Source organism: Phoxinus phoxinus (assembly GCF_949152265.1).
Source record: "Phoxinus phoxinus genome assembly, chromosome: 25".
Taxonomy (NCBI): Eukaryota; Metazoa; Chordata; class Actinopteri; order Cypriniformes; family Leuciscidae; genus Phoxinus; species Phoxinus phoxinus.
In genome coordinates this window covers 21,651,475-21,666,233 of record NC_136900.1, presented here as the reverse complement: position 1 = coordinate 21,666,233, position 14,759 = coordinate 21,651,475, and the positions used below count along the sequence as shown (strand labels likewise).

The following is a 14,759-nucleotide window of genomic DNA, read 5'->3' as shown; positions in this document are numbered from 1 at the left end:
GAATAACACCATGCAGTTTTCCTTATGCCTAACAAAAAAAACTCAATTCACACATTACCACAGTTAATAACTGCACCGTGCATTACTTTACTGCCAGTTTTATAATTACAATGCGTTCAATAGAGTTGCCAACAATACGATAGTTCAGCTGACAAAAGGTCTTTCCGGAAAGTAGACAAAAACAGTTTAAAAGTTGTGCCTATCCCTCACAGCCTCATTTTTTATTTGCATTAATTTCATATGGCATCTAACCTGACTAAGGTCTACTAGGGTTCAAAATAAGTTTAGCAAATTCTTAAAACATTTGAATATATTTCATATATTAAAAAACGGCTGAATATGCTTACACCACCATTTTTGGGGACATAATACCACGGCAAAATGTTTTTTTGGACACACTTCATGGCAAAAACATGTTTTATGGAGATTTACCACCTTGAAAAAACTATGATGCATTATCATAGCCAATATTGTACCAATATATGTATCAAAGCACCATATCATCATAGTACCATGGTATCGCCGCAGTATTTTTCTAATGGTAAGGTGATACAAACACTTTGTTCGTCTGCATTTAAAATCAACGCTGACAAATTATGACCGTTTGCCCTCAGTCCATTTACATCCCGAGGAACCAGCCGTACGGTGACATCAGTGTGTGTGAGTGTTTGTCTTCACAGAGAGGGGTGTAATGGAGGACCTCAGTCATTGATGTCCGCGGGGTTCCTCTCTCTCCGCGGGACTCTCAGATGAAACGCATCAGGCTGGCGGGTCATTTGTATCGCGGTGACGTCCACAAATATTACGCTGGCTGCTCACTGGCTTCAAAGCATTGGTGTTACGTCTGAAAACAGCCGTCCAGGCCTTCCATGGTCACTGGTGATGAAGTAAAGATTTGTTGTTTCTGTCAGTTTAGTCACCGACGCCATATATTTGTTATATTTCTAGACTTCTGAAGCCATATGATAGGTTTTAATATTTACTGAAATTGACTATATACTTTTGCTGTATGGAAAAGAGCAGCGTGAACACTGTTCAAAATATCTTCTTTTGTGCTCCACAGAAAAAAGAATTACAACATGAGTAAATTATGAAAGTTTTTATTTCTGTGAATTAATCATTTCATAACTTCACTTAGTCTTAGAATGATCAGTTTACACAGAATTGTATAGTTTCAATCGATTGTCCCTGCCGTCTGAAGATAAGCTCTTCCACAAGGAGAGACTTGCACAACACTAGCTTTCTGAACTACAGAAAATGACAGCTTTATGGCTGGTGTTGAAATCCCACTGAGATAAGACTCACACAGCCTTATATCACTGCGAAATTGGGTCTTCTTCAAACACGGACAATAAACTCCCAGCAAATTGATGCCTAGATTTAATTCTGGCCATCCCAGATGGCCAAAACAGAGTCCGCAATATTGTGCCAAATCAATCATATAGCAGTCATATACGTCCAGTCTGTATTGCCAGCGCTGTAAATGAAATTTTGAAAAACAAATTCTTTAGTATATTTCATTTGTCCTATTTTTGCTGGCCCTTTGAACCAAAACAAAACAAAACAATACAATACATATAAAGTACTGTGCAGTGTATGGATCCGGACTGCAGAAAATGCTTTTAATGAAAGAGCTGCACAACAGACGTTGAAAACGTTAAACATTCGGTCATGATTTCCTCACGATATTGTGTCCCAAACCTGTATGACTTTCACAAGAACAAGAAGATATTTTAAAGAATGACTCTGTCATAATAAATTAGGGCCCAAAACAACATTGGATCCCAATGACTGCCATTGTTTTTGTTTTTTAAGAGTCTCATGTTATTTTAAAGGTTCCTAATTTTGTTTTAGGGGTTTCCTTTAGGTTTACATGCATTTACATTTTCTCATAATATACATTTCAGCATCACCTCTTTTCTCACACTGTCTGAAACGGTTCAATAAATGATTCTGTCTCTCTAAACCCCTCCTTTCTGAGAGCCTACTCTGCTCTGATTGGTCAGATGGCCCAGTCTCTTGCGATTGGTCTACTCTGCTCTGATTGGTCAGATGGCCTAGTCTGTTGCGATTGGTCTACTCTGCTCTGATTGGTCAGATGGCCCAGTCTGTTGTGATTGGCCTACTCTGCTCTGATTGGTCAGATGGCCCAGTCTGTTGTGATTGGCCTACTCTGCTCTGATTGGTCAGATGGACAGTCTGCTGTGATTGGTCTACTCTGCTCTGATTGGTCAGATGGCCCAGTCTGTTGTGATTGGATTATGCAAATTTGTTACAGGTTTGAGCTGGACGTAAAACTGACTCATTCAGAATTGTTTCTGTCTTTTGGGAGACAATAAATCCATTTCTCTGCATTATTATCTTAGAATCTTTACAGACTTTTTTACATTCACAAACAACTATATTACACACTACATGAAAGATAATATCTGAAAAAGCATAATAGGGGCACTTTAAATATATGTCCTTAAAATCTATAAAAGTTACTAATAATCATTATAAAACCAGGCATTTTTCATAATAAAACAGCATCTCTTGCCAGGCTGTAATGCAGACAGTGCAAACCTGACTCAGTGAACATCTCTGCAACAATGCTTCGGTCTCCCTGCTGAGTTTCTGAATCAATCTCCATCTGAATGTTTCCAAGATATTTCCATATCTTGCTCTCTGCTTTTCCTTCAGCTCTTCAGAAACTAAAGATGGCAAATAACTTACTTTAGACTGCACCGATACATACATGCAAACCTTGATATTCCATAACTGTACTGATGAAAATATAATATAAAATATAATATAATATAAAAAAAGAGCAAATCCCACAGCACAAACCATGATGATGAACCATGATAAACCCCATAAGAGGAGAAAAACTTAGTGTTTGATCACACAAAGCTCAGATTTATGCTGTCAGACGATTAATATTTGGATTCACTTTGAAATTTGTGAGGAAAGGCCCGGTTGGACATTAAAGTTGCAAACGTCTTTTCTTCTCTATTGTGACGTATATCCGAGTAAAACGGCTTCTCGAACAAGAACAAATGTAGGGCGGGACTTGATTTTGTCCATCGAGAATTGATTGGATGGTTGTGGTTTGCTATTGGTCGATCTCATGTGAGTGACAGGTTGCTCCGCCCTCGCACCAGTAAACACATCATCAGAGAAGAGAAGAGATGATGCTGTAAGAGGGAAGGGAAATTATTTTGATTAAAGATTATGAGGGCACATTAATTAATAAAAATATTTGCACTGATAAATTGACTAAGTGTTGTCAATTTTGATTTAATGTTCACTTTAATGTCATATGCAATACCAGTGAAAAAATGAATATGCACTGGATGTAAATTAATATAATTAACAAACTATAGATGAAAATGATGCACAAATTATCATACAATCTTTTGAGTCTTTAAACTAAAAGCAATTATATTAAACGCACCACGCGGAGCAAATGTTAGCAGAAAAAAAAAGTTAAATTTTCCCCAAACTAGAAGAGGCAGGAAAATCAATATTCATAACTGTCCCCATGTGTGCATGCATAATGTGTCATATTTGCATAAACAAGTGAAGATTTAGTTGCTGCTGCACTAGAGAAATATCACTGCAACCAATTTTACTGATGTGGAACGAGTGTTCATAAGTTTAAATGTGAGCAGAATATGAGATTAGTAAAAGTCCCCAAATGCCACATCTTGATTTGGCTTGACATTTTCAATATCTTGCACGTTTACTTTCCTTTTTAAAATCAACAGAGGTACACAACCGCAAACTTAGTATCATTATTAATAAAAAAAATAAAAAAAATAAATGCATTTACTTGCATTCATTCATATTTAAAAAATATTAAACACATTTTAATTGTAAATATTGTATTTCGAATTTCTCAATAAAACATTTTGATTTTTTTATTGAATATTTTTTTCTAGTATATTTTTTGTAAATTTTATGATAATGATACAGATACATTTTTTTAGTACATTACTCATCATTTTAGCTTACATGACCACAGATTTACCCCCAAATCTCTCACACACACGTTCACAATAAAACCCAAATCCATCCATCCATCATCAGTGTAAAGTGCGCTAATGGCAAAGCCACATGCAGTCAGTCCTCGGCACAGCTTTCACACAAAATACTCCCTGGGCTACCATAAATTTTAGCAATTAATTACAGCACTAATTTGCTGGAGTACATCTTTACAGCCTGTGTGTACGCAGCCACAGAAGTCAGCAGAAAACACCTATAGATCTGATTTTATTCAGGAAAGATCTTATTAAAATGGCCGCAAGCTGTGTTTGAAGGAGCTTAAAAAGAGGACCACAGGCCAAGGTCGAGACGCCCGTGAAAACGCAGCAAGAGATGGACAATCACCTTACAGGACACCCTCAGTGCTCCAGAGGACCGAGGTTTCATTCACAGGAAATTATATACTGTACTGTTATTACGTGGATTTTTTTAAAAATTCTCAAATATTTTAAATTAAAGAATATATTTTGTATATCTATGAGATAGATAGATAGATAGATAGATAGATAGATAGATAGATAGATAGATAGATAGATAGATAGATAGATAGATAGATAGATAGATAGATAGATAGATAGATAGATAGATAGATAGATAGATAGATAGATAGATAGATAGATAGATAGATAGATAGATAGATAGATAGATAGATAGATAGATAGATGGATGGATGGATGGATGGATGGATGGATGGATGGATGGATGGATGGATGGATGGATGGATGGATGGATGGATAGATGGATAGATAGATATTTAATATTCTCAAAAAAATATACTATTTTAAAAATAAAATTAAGTGTGTATGTGCATATATATATACACACATACATTTTATTTAAAGAGAATCGAGAATATCTATTAAAAAAATCTAATATACATGATATATATAGACAGACAGACAGACAGACACAGACACAGACACAGACACACACACACACACACACACACACACACACACACACACACACACACACACACACACAAACACACACACACACACACACACACACACACACACACACACACACACACTTTACCTATATATAAACATTTTACAAAACGTAAACAAAATAAGTAAAGCCCTTTCTTTGAGATTGAGATCTACATGGTATGAAGTGATACAGTATCTGTGTAGCATACCACTGTTTTTAATTAAATTCGGCTTGTTCCTGTCATAGTGTCATCACGGTCCGCTTCCTGCCAATAAGTCTTGGCACAGCAGACGGCGTGATGTGTCACACACACAGCTCACCAATGTATTACCGACGAGAGCTGTGAGTTTACAGGGGGCCCGAGAACACGGCCAAGAACAAAGAGTAATTAAAGAGAACGTCAGTTTCAATGTTCTTCAAGCTCTCCTTCTTAAAGTACCTTCCTCTCACACTCGGACCATTCAAGTGCATTAGAAAAACACTTTCCCTGCAGGTTACCTCAATTAAACTGGTATTTATAGTTCAGTACTCAAATCGCAATCTAAGCAAAATGGAATAAACTGTAATGTTTTATGGCATCAAGATTTAACAAAGCTCTTGTTTTAAAGCCAAACTTGTTTCTAAATGACATCTGAAGGGCTAGAGAAGGCCAGGGTTTAGATATACTCCGGCAACATTGAGCTGTGGTGCTCATTTGGGAAAAACAGATTTGAATCCAACATGCAACGTATCCCAATCTGATTCCCGGTTCCATTATTTCTTGTCAACGGTGAACAGTGTTGAGGAAAGTTACTTTTAAAAGTTAGAATATTGCGTTACTCCCTAAAAAAAACTAATTGTTTATGAAAAGTAACGTGCTGCATCACTTTTGCGATATGATTATTACACGGCTCTGTGGAATACTTGATTCTGATTGGTCAATCGCGCCACCCAGCGGTATTCCCAGATAAAAACCGCTAGATATCACAGGCTCATCCGGGTAAGTGAAGTGCTATACGCTTGCTAGGAACCGTTTATCTTCGTGGAAGTTTTGCATTTGGTGAGATAATAAAATATTAAAACTCAGTCAAATCAATATTTAGTGAACAGTAGTTTAATTATGCCATCCAGTATCGTGGACTCACTCTCTCTTGTTTCAAAGCAGCTGATGTCATTTTGTGACTATTGTTTTGTACATTGTTGCATTATAAAATACAAAAATACAAAATTTTAAAACAGTTTAATCTCAAATCAATATCTCTTATCTACATAATTATATACTGTATGTGGCGAAATGCTGTAATAAGTGCTATGACTGTATACCGTATCTCTTAAATGTCCGTCTAGTTTGAACAACTGCTCTCTTCGCAGAAGCTTTGCGTTTAAAGACCTAATAAAATATTCAACTCAAATAAAAAAACTCAGATCGATAATTCGTGTCTAATTATTTACTTACGTGGCAAGTAGCCGTGTAATAAAGTTGCAGAAAGCATTTGAATTAGTTCAGCGTAACCTACTTTCTTTCAAATTAGTCCTGAATGATAAGAAAACAAAATACATGGTCTTTTCTGGGAAACATAAGACTAATTCTTCTCCACCACCTCTTTACACTCTGCAAGGTAACTCTATAGAACTGGTCTCCTCTTACAAATATCTAGGGTTTGTGTTGGAAGAGGACTTATCATTCAAGTTACATGTGAAACAACTGCTGTCTAAGTTAAGGTTACAGCTGGGGTTTTATTTTCGGAATAGTGCATGTTTTTCACAGTCAGCCAAGAGAAAGTTGGTGGAATCTACCTTCTTACCTATCTTAGATTATGGAGATGTTTTTTACAGAAATACCACTAAAGCTCTCTTACAATCAGTAGATTCTGTTTATCACTCTGCTCTAAGATTTATAACTTGCACAAAATATCACATTCATCACTGTGCACTGTATGAATTGGTAGGTTGGCCTTCACTTCCCATAAGAAGGTACAAGCACTGGCTCATACTTGTATACAAGGCATTAGTCGGCCAGCTTCCTCAATATATGAATAGCTTAATAACTTTTAATAGTCAAGGGTATAATCTACGTTCAAGTAGATATATTCTTTTAAATGTTCCTTTAATGAAGACAGAGTTTGGAAAAACTGCTTTTATTTATAGCGCATCAGCTGCCTGGAATGAGATCCAAAGTTCACTGAAACTTGATGTACTTATTTCAATTAATGAGTTCAAGTTACATCTAAACAAATTATTCAAATCTGTCTGCACTTGCTCTTAACGTTTAATCTTGTTTTATTGTTGTATATGTGTGTGTTGTGTAATTTGTTTTATGTAGTTATGTATATTGTGTGCTGCTACCTTGGCCAGGGCTCACTTGTAAATGAGATATTTATCTCAATGTGATTATTTCCCTGGTTAAATAAAGGTTTAATAAAAAAAAACAATAAGCGGGATAATGTATCCATCCGGTTGTTATCTCAGAATAAACCCCCTTCAGGTGATGCTCCGCTTTGCGCCGGGGTCTTTATCACCCTGTCGGGGTTTATTCTGAGATAACAATGGATGTACATTATCCCGCTTATTTATTTATTTTTATAAAAAATAAAAAAAATGCTCACATTTAGTCTAGAACTACAATAACATCATTTTTACTCTGAACTTACTCCCGATTTCTCTCAACATGGGGACAGGAGAGGAGTCAATAAATGGGAAAACAGTAACTTGCGTAACTTATTTAAAAAAGCCTCTCTGATATTTTGTTGTAAATTTAAAAGTAATGCATTACTCGTACTTGAAAAAAGTCATCTGATTACGTAACTTACTTTACGTGTGATGTGTTACTCCCAACAATCCCCATATAAAAAATAAAAATAAAAAAAAGTCCCCAAATGTGCATCTATAGCACAAGCAGAATAAAAAAAAGGAGTGTGACATCTCTGTTAGCCCAAGATTTAGCAGATCAAGGTAGTGGGTCTACTTAGACAGCAAGTGCTGTGTTAGTAAAGAAAGCCTTCATACTCTGACATTGTGAATATGACAAGTGGCCAACAGCAGCCATATCACCCTGTAGCCCAAGACTGGTTGCCCACTGAAGCTAAGCGGGGCTGAGCCTGGTTAGTACCTGGATGGGAGACCTCCTGAGAAAACCAGGTTGCTGCTGGTAGAGGTGTTAGTGAGGCCAGCAGGTGGCGCTCACCCTGTGGTCTGTGTGGGTCCTAACACCCCAGTGTAGTGACGGGGACACTATACTGTCAAAAGAGCGCCGTCCTTCGGATGAGACGTTAAACCGAGGTCCTGACTCTCTGTGGTCATTAAAAATCCCAGGATATCCTTCGTGAAAGAGTAGGGGTGTAACCCCGGCATCCTGGCCAAATTTGCCCCTTGGCCTCTGTCCATCATGGCCTCCTAATCATCCCCATATACTGATTGGCTTCATCACTGTCTCCTCTCCACCAGTAAGCTGGTGTGTGGTGGGCGTTCTGGCGCAATATGGCTGCCGTCGCATCATCCAAGTGGATGCTGCACATTGGTGGTGGTTGAGGAGATTCCCCCCTTCTATGTGAAGCGCTTTGAGGTCTCAGATAAAGCGCTATATAAATGTAACAAATTATTATTATTAATAAAAAATTATTAATTAAGTGAGTAGCTGTCGCGCGTCCACGAGCGAGAGAGTAATTGCATGCGCATGTCTCTGTGAACGCAGACCGCTGCTGTTTTAATAACCAGCGGAGTGATTTGTACATGTCAAAGAGAGTCTAGTCTGTAGATCCTGACCCAGCTCAGGCTTCATTACACAGCGGTGCGATAAATCCACACTCGCGCTCGCTTTAACAATGCTAAATCACTGAACAAATCATCCCCACTGACTAAAATTGATTTCCCCTCTTTTATGTCTAGTGACCATTTTAAAAAATCTAATCAGCCTTGGCTGTCAAGGCATCTAAATCATGTCTGAAAACCTCTCTCAGCGTGCGGGTTTAAGTACAAACAACCACTGACATAAGCTTGAGCATTAAGCTGTTTTATATACAGTATTCTCTGATGCATTTATCGGTCATATTTTAAAACAAAAAAGTAATATTACCACAGGTAAAGTTTGTGGTTACTCATAATGCAAAGTGGAGTGCTTAAAACTCCTTAAAACATAGACTACTGCTTTTAATTGAATGGCAGCATATAATAAAAGACACTAATGTTCAATAAATTATTAAATTTATTGATAATAATCACCCAAAATAATACTAAGCTACACTCTAAAAATGCTGGGTTGTTTCAACCCAATTTTGGGTCAAATATGGACAAACCCCAAACGTTGGGTTAAAAATGTAATTTAAAAATTTAACCCAATGGCTGGGTTTGTCCATATTTGACCCAAATTTTTTTTAGAGTGTATATAACAAACAAAAAATTCCTTACTTAAAATAAAATAAACATATAAAAATATCTACATTTCTAATTTCATTTAGAGTTTAACTTAAGTTCTAAAAAAAATTAAACTGAACCTAAAATAAAAAATAATCAAAACTATATAGACGTGACAAAAACTAAATGACAAAAAACTAAATTACTAAATTAATGTAATACATTTTTAATTCTACTACACTTTATAAATAGTATATTAGTCTAAAGTTTGCGATAGCTAATTCTATATTATATTATATTATTTAAGGTTATAAAGCTAAAACTATTTTACCAACTAATTTTTAATACTACTATATTTAATAATAGGCTAAAGTTTGTGGTAGCTAATTCTATATTATGTTAATATGTTGTTATATTATATTATTTAAGGTTATAAAACTATTAAAAAAGCTATTTAATTACTTAAAATACAATAAACATTAACTGAAATAATTAAATAAAAAATATCAACAGTTCTAATTTTCATTTAGTTTAACAGAAGCACTCAAATAATTAAAACTAAAACTATCATGGGCATTGTACGGTTTGTTTGAAGCAGATGTAGAACCGAGCCAACCAGAAGACAAGGAGCACAGCATGAAAAGGGGCTGGGCTACAGAAGGTCTATAAATAGTATATTAATGATACCAAAATAACACTGATGTATTCTCTAAAATACCTATATAATCTGCAGATTTTATACAGATTACAGAAATAAATATTGTTGAATGTCTGTTATAAAAATAAAGATGTCTCTTAATACTCAAAACAGATTCTGAGAGGGGTATATAAAACCTACAGCAGCTTTTTCAAGCTCTGTGTCACGCTTGTCGACAGTAATAATCTGCTCTGTCTCCTCGAATGAACAAGCGACTGACAATTTCACCAGCAACACGCATCAATCCAATTAAGCCCTAATTGAGTGTTGCAAGGTCCATTGATTACAACGGCTGCAGAGTAGAATGAGCAAGCGTCAGAAATTAGGCACCCGACCCTGGAGGCTTCAGGGTGTCAGGTCGTAATGTTGGGGCCAATGAGGGTGAATCTGCTTTGGAAGCCCCGATTGCTTTCTTCTGTCAAGACTCCACAATCATTCAATGTCACATAGATACGTAGCCTCAGAAACGAGATGTTCTGAAGCTATGAATGAGGACAGAGAATGATACTTACATGTGTGTCTAAATGTGGCGGTGTGTCTTTCTATTGGAAGGATTGGCTTGCCACTCAAAAAGGGGTCGGGAATGATCCGGTTGTGGAGAAAGACGAAGGACTGTCATCGGATGTGTGCGATTCGACCTCAAGATCTTGATTATCTGCGTTCACACTGTCCATATGGTCTGAATCTGGATTAACCAGGTCCACGTTGTCCTTAAAAGGCATACAATACATACTTTATTATAAAATGTTATGAAATTCCCTGAGACCTGGTCTGAAGGACTTATCATGCCACCGGTATATATAAAAAAAGGAGATACATTTTACCCCAGTAATTACCATGACATTTGCGTACGCAGTATCTTAGCAAAGCAATATAATAAATAGCCGATACAGCCACATTCCTTAAAAACACAAAATGACGTCATCTGCATGCATATTGCGTGTTCGGTCTAAAAAATGCTGGGTTGTTTCAACCCAATTTTGGGTCAAATATGGACAAACCCCAAACGTTGGGTTAAAAATGTAATTTAAATTTTTTTGTCCATATTTGACCCAAAATTGTGTTGAAACAACCCAGCATTTTTAGAGTGTAGGCTTGTGTTTAAACCTGATTAAACTTCACATTCACAAAACAAAATCCAGATCCTGGTATTCAATCTTGATCCACTCTCGCTGCATAATCAGAGAAGATAAAGAAAAACAAATGTGAAAAAAAGTTCACATTAATAAGAATCCAATTATAGTGTTGCAGCTGGTTTGCACATATAGAGCGTACAGTGCATATATATATATAAGTTTTGTTCTGTTGCTATAGCTAAAGTCAGAAGGCTAATCTGCCTGTAAAGAGTAAAAAGATGTTGCAAGGTGGCTTGTTCCCAAAGACAATTAAAAGGGACTAAAAAAGCTTCATCCGATGGTCTTTACAATGTGTTTGTGTTCAAATGCAATAAGATACAAATGTTTTGTATGGTTTGCAGTCCTGCACAAAAAACTTTGATCCAACTATCCAATACTATGTGAATACAGAGCAAAGCATGTATCAATTTCCCTCGGTGATGTTTCGTATCAGTGATCAAAGGCCACTGCTTTGAACTTCAGCCAAGAGGTGTCCTATCTTACAACAGCACTTTCCTTGTGTCTTTTTTCTTCCCGAAGTTCGTTACCAAGATATTGTGGCCACTGCAAAAAAAGGGTCAAAGTCTGCAGAGAGGCATGCAGTGCTCAGACAAATCCTTATCCACTTTCAAAACATTGAACATATGGTTATTGCAAAAGTTAAAGTAGGTAACCCAAGTGTGTGATGATACCTAATACACGTTGCTGAAGATACTTACGGAATACACTGCATTTGGAGGATTTTTGCACTGCATATCTTTGATTCAAGGTAAGAAGTGATTTTTAGATGTTGAGTCAGTTTGATGGTTAAATTGTTTCTTTTTTTAATTGAAAAAAATTTCTTTCTTTTTTTTTGTATTTCTATTATGAATTTGAGAAAGTACTAGAAAGAAACTATTGGAAAATGTTTAAAATTACTTTCTCACAACAACAAAACATAGAAAAATTATAAATAAATGGATCTGTATGTATATATTTAATATATATATATATATATATATATATATATATATATATATATATATATATATATATATATACGCATAGTAAATATAAACATATTAGACACAAAGCACGGAAAAAAATATATAAACGTCAATGAAACAGTTGCATAAATGATCGCTTGTTTTAAGTATGAATGCACGTGGGCCATTGACCAAAGATGCATAATGTGATGATGGATCATCCATAAAATTGTACTTAAAGGTCAAGTGAAAGAATGTGCGCGCGCACACGCCATCTATACGTCTTCATCTGATGTCAGGAGGTAAGTTATTAAAATAACTTGCTTTTCACACGCGACATTGAAAAACACCCCAATAAAAAAAAACACTTAACTGCGTCATTATTTCATAAAAATCCGTTACACATCTTTCGACGCTAATTAACATTAAGCTAACCAATGCAATGCATATAACATCCTCAAACACTCGTTAATAAACAAAAGCAATTGCATAATTTGGGCGTGTAACAAACCACTTGCACGCGCCTCAAGAAGTCGAACTAACGTTAGTTAGTAGCCTAGCGTTTAACTATTTCACACACGCTGAACTTTGGCGTCACACCATTTTGTGCTAGTACAAACTTACTATGTTCGACGATGAAACGTTGAGAAAATCCCATGCACGGTGAAGGTGGGACCTGAGCCATATCTCCAAATTTGGGTGTGGGCTTTCGTTGTTGTTGCTTTGGGCCAGTAATCTGGAAGAACACCTTAGCAACTTGCTAAAAGCCTCTCAGAACACCATAGCAACACCCTGGTATTGTGGCAACAGGTAGATTAGCATTGTCCATGACAATAGTATGATAGTTTGTCATTTATAACACACATATTTTGCAAAGAAAATGTAAAAAATTAAAATTTAACAAATAAAATTGTAATGCGATTTGGCAGATAAAGTCGTCAGTTTTATTTGTATAGGCTAGCTTTTCTCAATACACATGTTTCAAAGCAGCTTTACAGAAAATGTTGCTGTTAAATAATATCTTCATGTCTTATAGACACATTTAGCAGATTAGAGTTTAGGGATAGTTTACATTTTGGAATGATATAAAGAATCAAGTAGCTAAGATTAGTTATATACTAGCTAAATATCATTTTATCGCCTTAGGCTTTAAAGGAATCGCCACTGACTTTAAAATGACATACATTTTTCTTATTTTTTCATTTTATTTTAAAAACTAAACATGAGTAATGATCGCAAATCATTGTTAATGCACTTGATGTAAGCTAAAGCCTATTGGCTATTTTAAAAGAGGGAGGGGCATTCTGATATTTACCACGCCCACTTTTTCTGTTTCACATAGTAAATAAGGGCACGTTCAAGTCTTCCTGGGAACTTAGCATTTATGAGTTTTGGAAGTCATAATTACATTATCAGGTGTGTCAAATCACTGTGGTCAGTGAAAGATGGGCAGTGCCTTTTCTACAAAAAAAAATACAGCATGGTTTTTTATCTCTAGTTCTACAAAATGACTATCATATTTTGTACACAGAACTTAGCTATTGAAAAAAATGATTATAATAATTTCATACATGATGTCAACAAATTTACCGTCATCTGCAGATGCTGTATTGTTTGCGCCGCCATTTTCTGATGCCACCTTCACGTGCAATCGGAAATTTCCTAGTTCCCACTTCTGAAGTCGTGATTACACGCTCATCGCATTCGAGCTCTTTGTTGTCAGGAAGAACAGGAACCATAGAGGACACCACGCTTAACTTATACTGAGCTTCCCAGTGGTAAATACGACAATATAACTGTCTTTTTCTTAACAAAATTTTGTTAAGAAAAAGACAGTTATATTGTTTGGAATATGAAAGGAATGATTGTGTTTCAATGAACCATTTTCAGTTCTCATCATTCTCCTATAATTTATCTTCATCAACTCCAACAACAACTCTAATAGTTAGAAATTCACTGTCAGCTAATGCAATGGCAGTCTCGGTTGTCACCTGACCTTCATTATCCTCTAAAAGCTTTACTGTCAATGGCACGGTCATGTTAGCGCCATGGAGACAGTTTTCTCTGTAGGTTTTCCCCAGAGCCCTTGAGTGATGCTGGCTGATATGAAGTCATTACATGCAGCATCCATCTTGTGTTGTGTGCTCCATGGTGTTGCCTTCTTAATCAGTTTCACCCTTGTTAAGAGCTCCTGTGGACACTGACAGGATCCCATTTAGGTTTAACCATGCCAGAATGAATCCTCTAAGCACACTACACCATTTCAAAGGCCACCCACAATGGCGGTCCTTGATATTGCCGGGCTTTGCAGTGTAATTCTGTCAGGGTCATTTGTTACAATAGCACTGGTCCAGTATGTAATATGGTGCGTTAGGAGAGATATTACACAGATCAAGCTTCTACATGTGTCAGCCTGACTCACTGTTGAAATAAATATAGCTGTGAGATAACTAGTGAATGGTGCACTATATATTTTTTGGGAATGGCTATTGGGTTCTTTGAAATGGGAGAGGAAAGATAGGAAGTCTAGGAAAGGAATTAGCCTCATATCTCTCAGGTAGATCAGGTAGGTTTCGGAATCCATTGTCAATGTTATTTGGAAACTACAGTAGATGCGTCAGAACCTTCCACACAAAGGCGTTTAATGGAAATAACCGTTGACCTTCTCCTAACCAGATATAAGCAAACTTTCAG

The 14,759-nt window shown here is 36.3% G+C and overlaps 1 protein-coding gene and 1 long non-coding RNA gene across 3 annotated transcripts in view; one reads left to right on the top strand and one right to left on the bottom strand.

The window, feature by feature from the left end:
- Positions 1 to 13,048, bottom strand: part of LOC306993842 — a 14,458-nt gene extending 1,410 nt beyond the window's left edge. Inside the window, exons 1-3 of the long non-coding RNA XR_013796547.1 lie at positions 12,690 to 13,048; positions 10,498 to 10,695; positions 1 to 876 (exon numbers count right to left, since the gene is read on the bottom strand). The exon at positions 1 to 876 is cut by the window's left edge and continues 1,410 nt beyond it. This is a non-coding gene — a long non-coding RNA (uncharacterized lncRNA). The remainder of the gene's footprint in view (positions 877 to 10,497; positions 10,696 to 12,689) is intronic.
- The window catches only part of stra6 (signaling receptor and transporter of retinol STRA6), a 29,461-nt gene continuing 26,191 nt past the window's right edge, over positions 11,490 to 14,759 (top strand). Inside the window, exon 1 of one of the 2 annotated variants that reach the window (XM_079603977.1) lies at positions 11,490 to 11,869. The gene's annotated coding sequence lies outside the window, so the exon portion shown is untranslated. Of the gene's footprint in view, positions 11,870 to 12,254; positions 12,368 to 14,759 lie in introns of those variants that run through there. The other variant, XM_079603976.1, reaches the window with a different exon arrangement.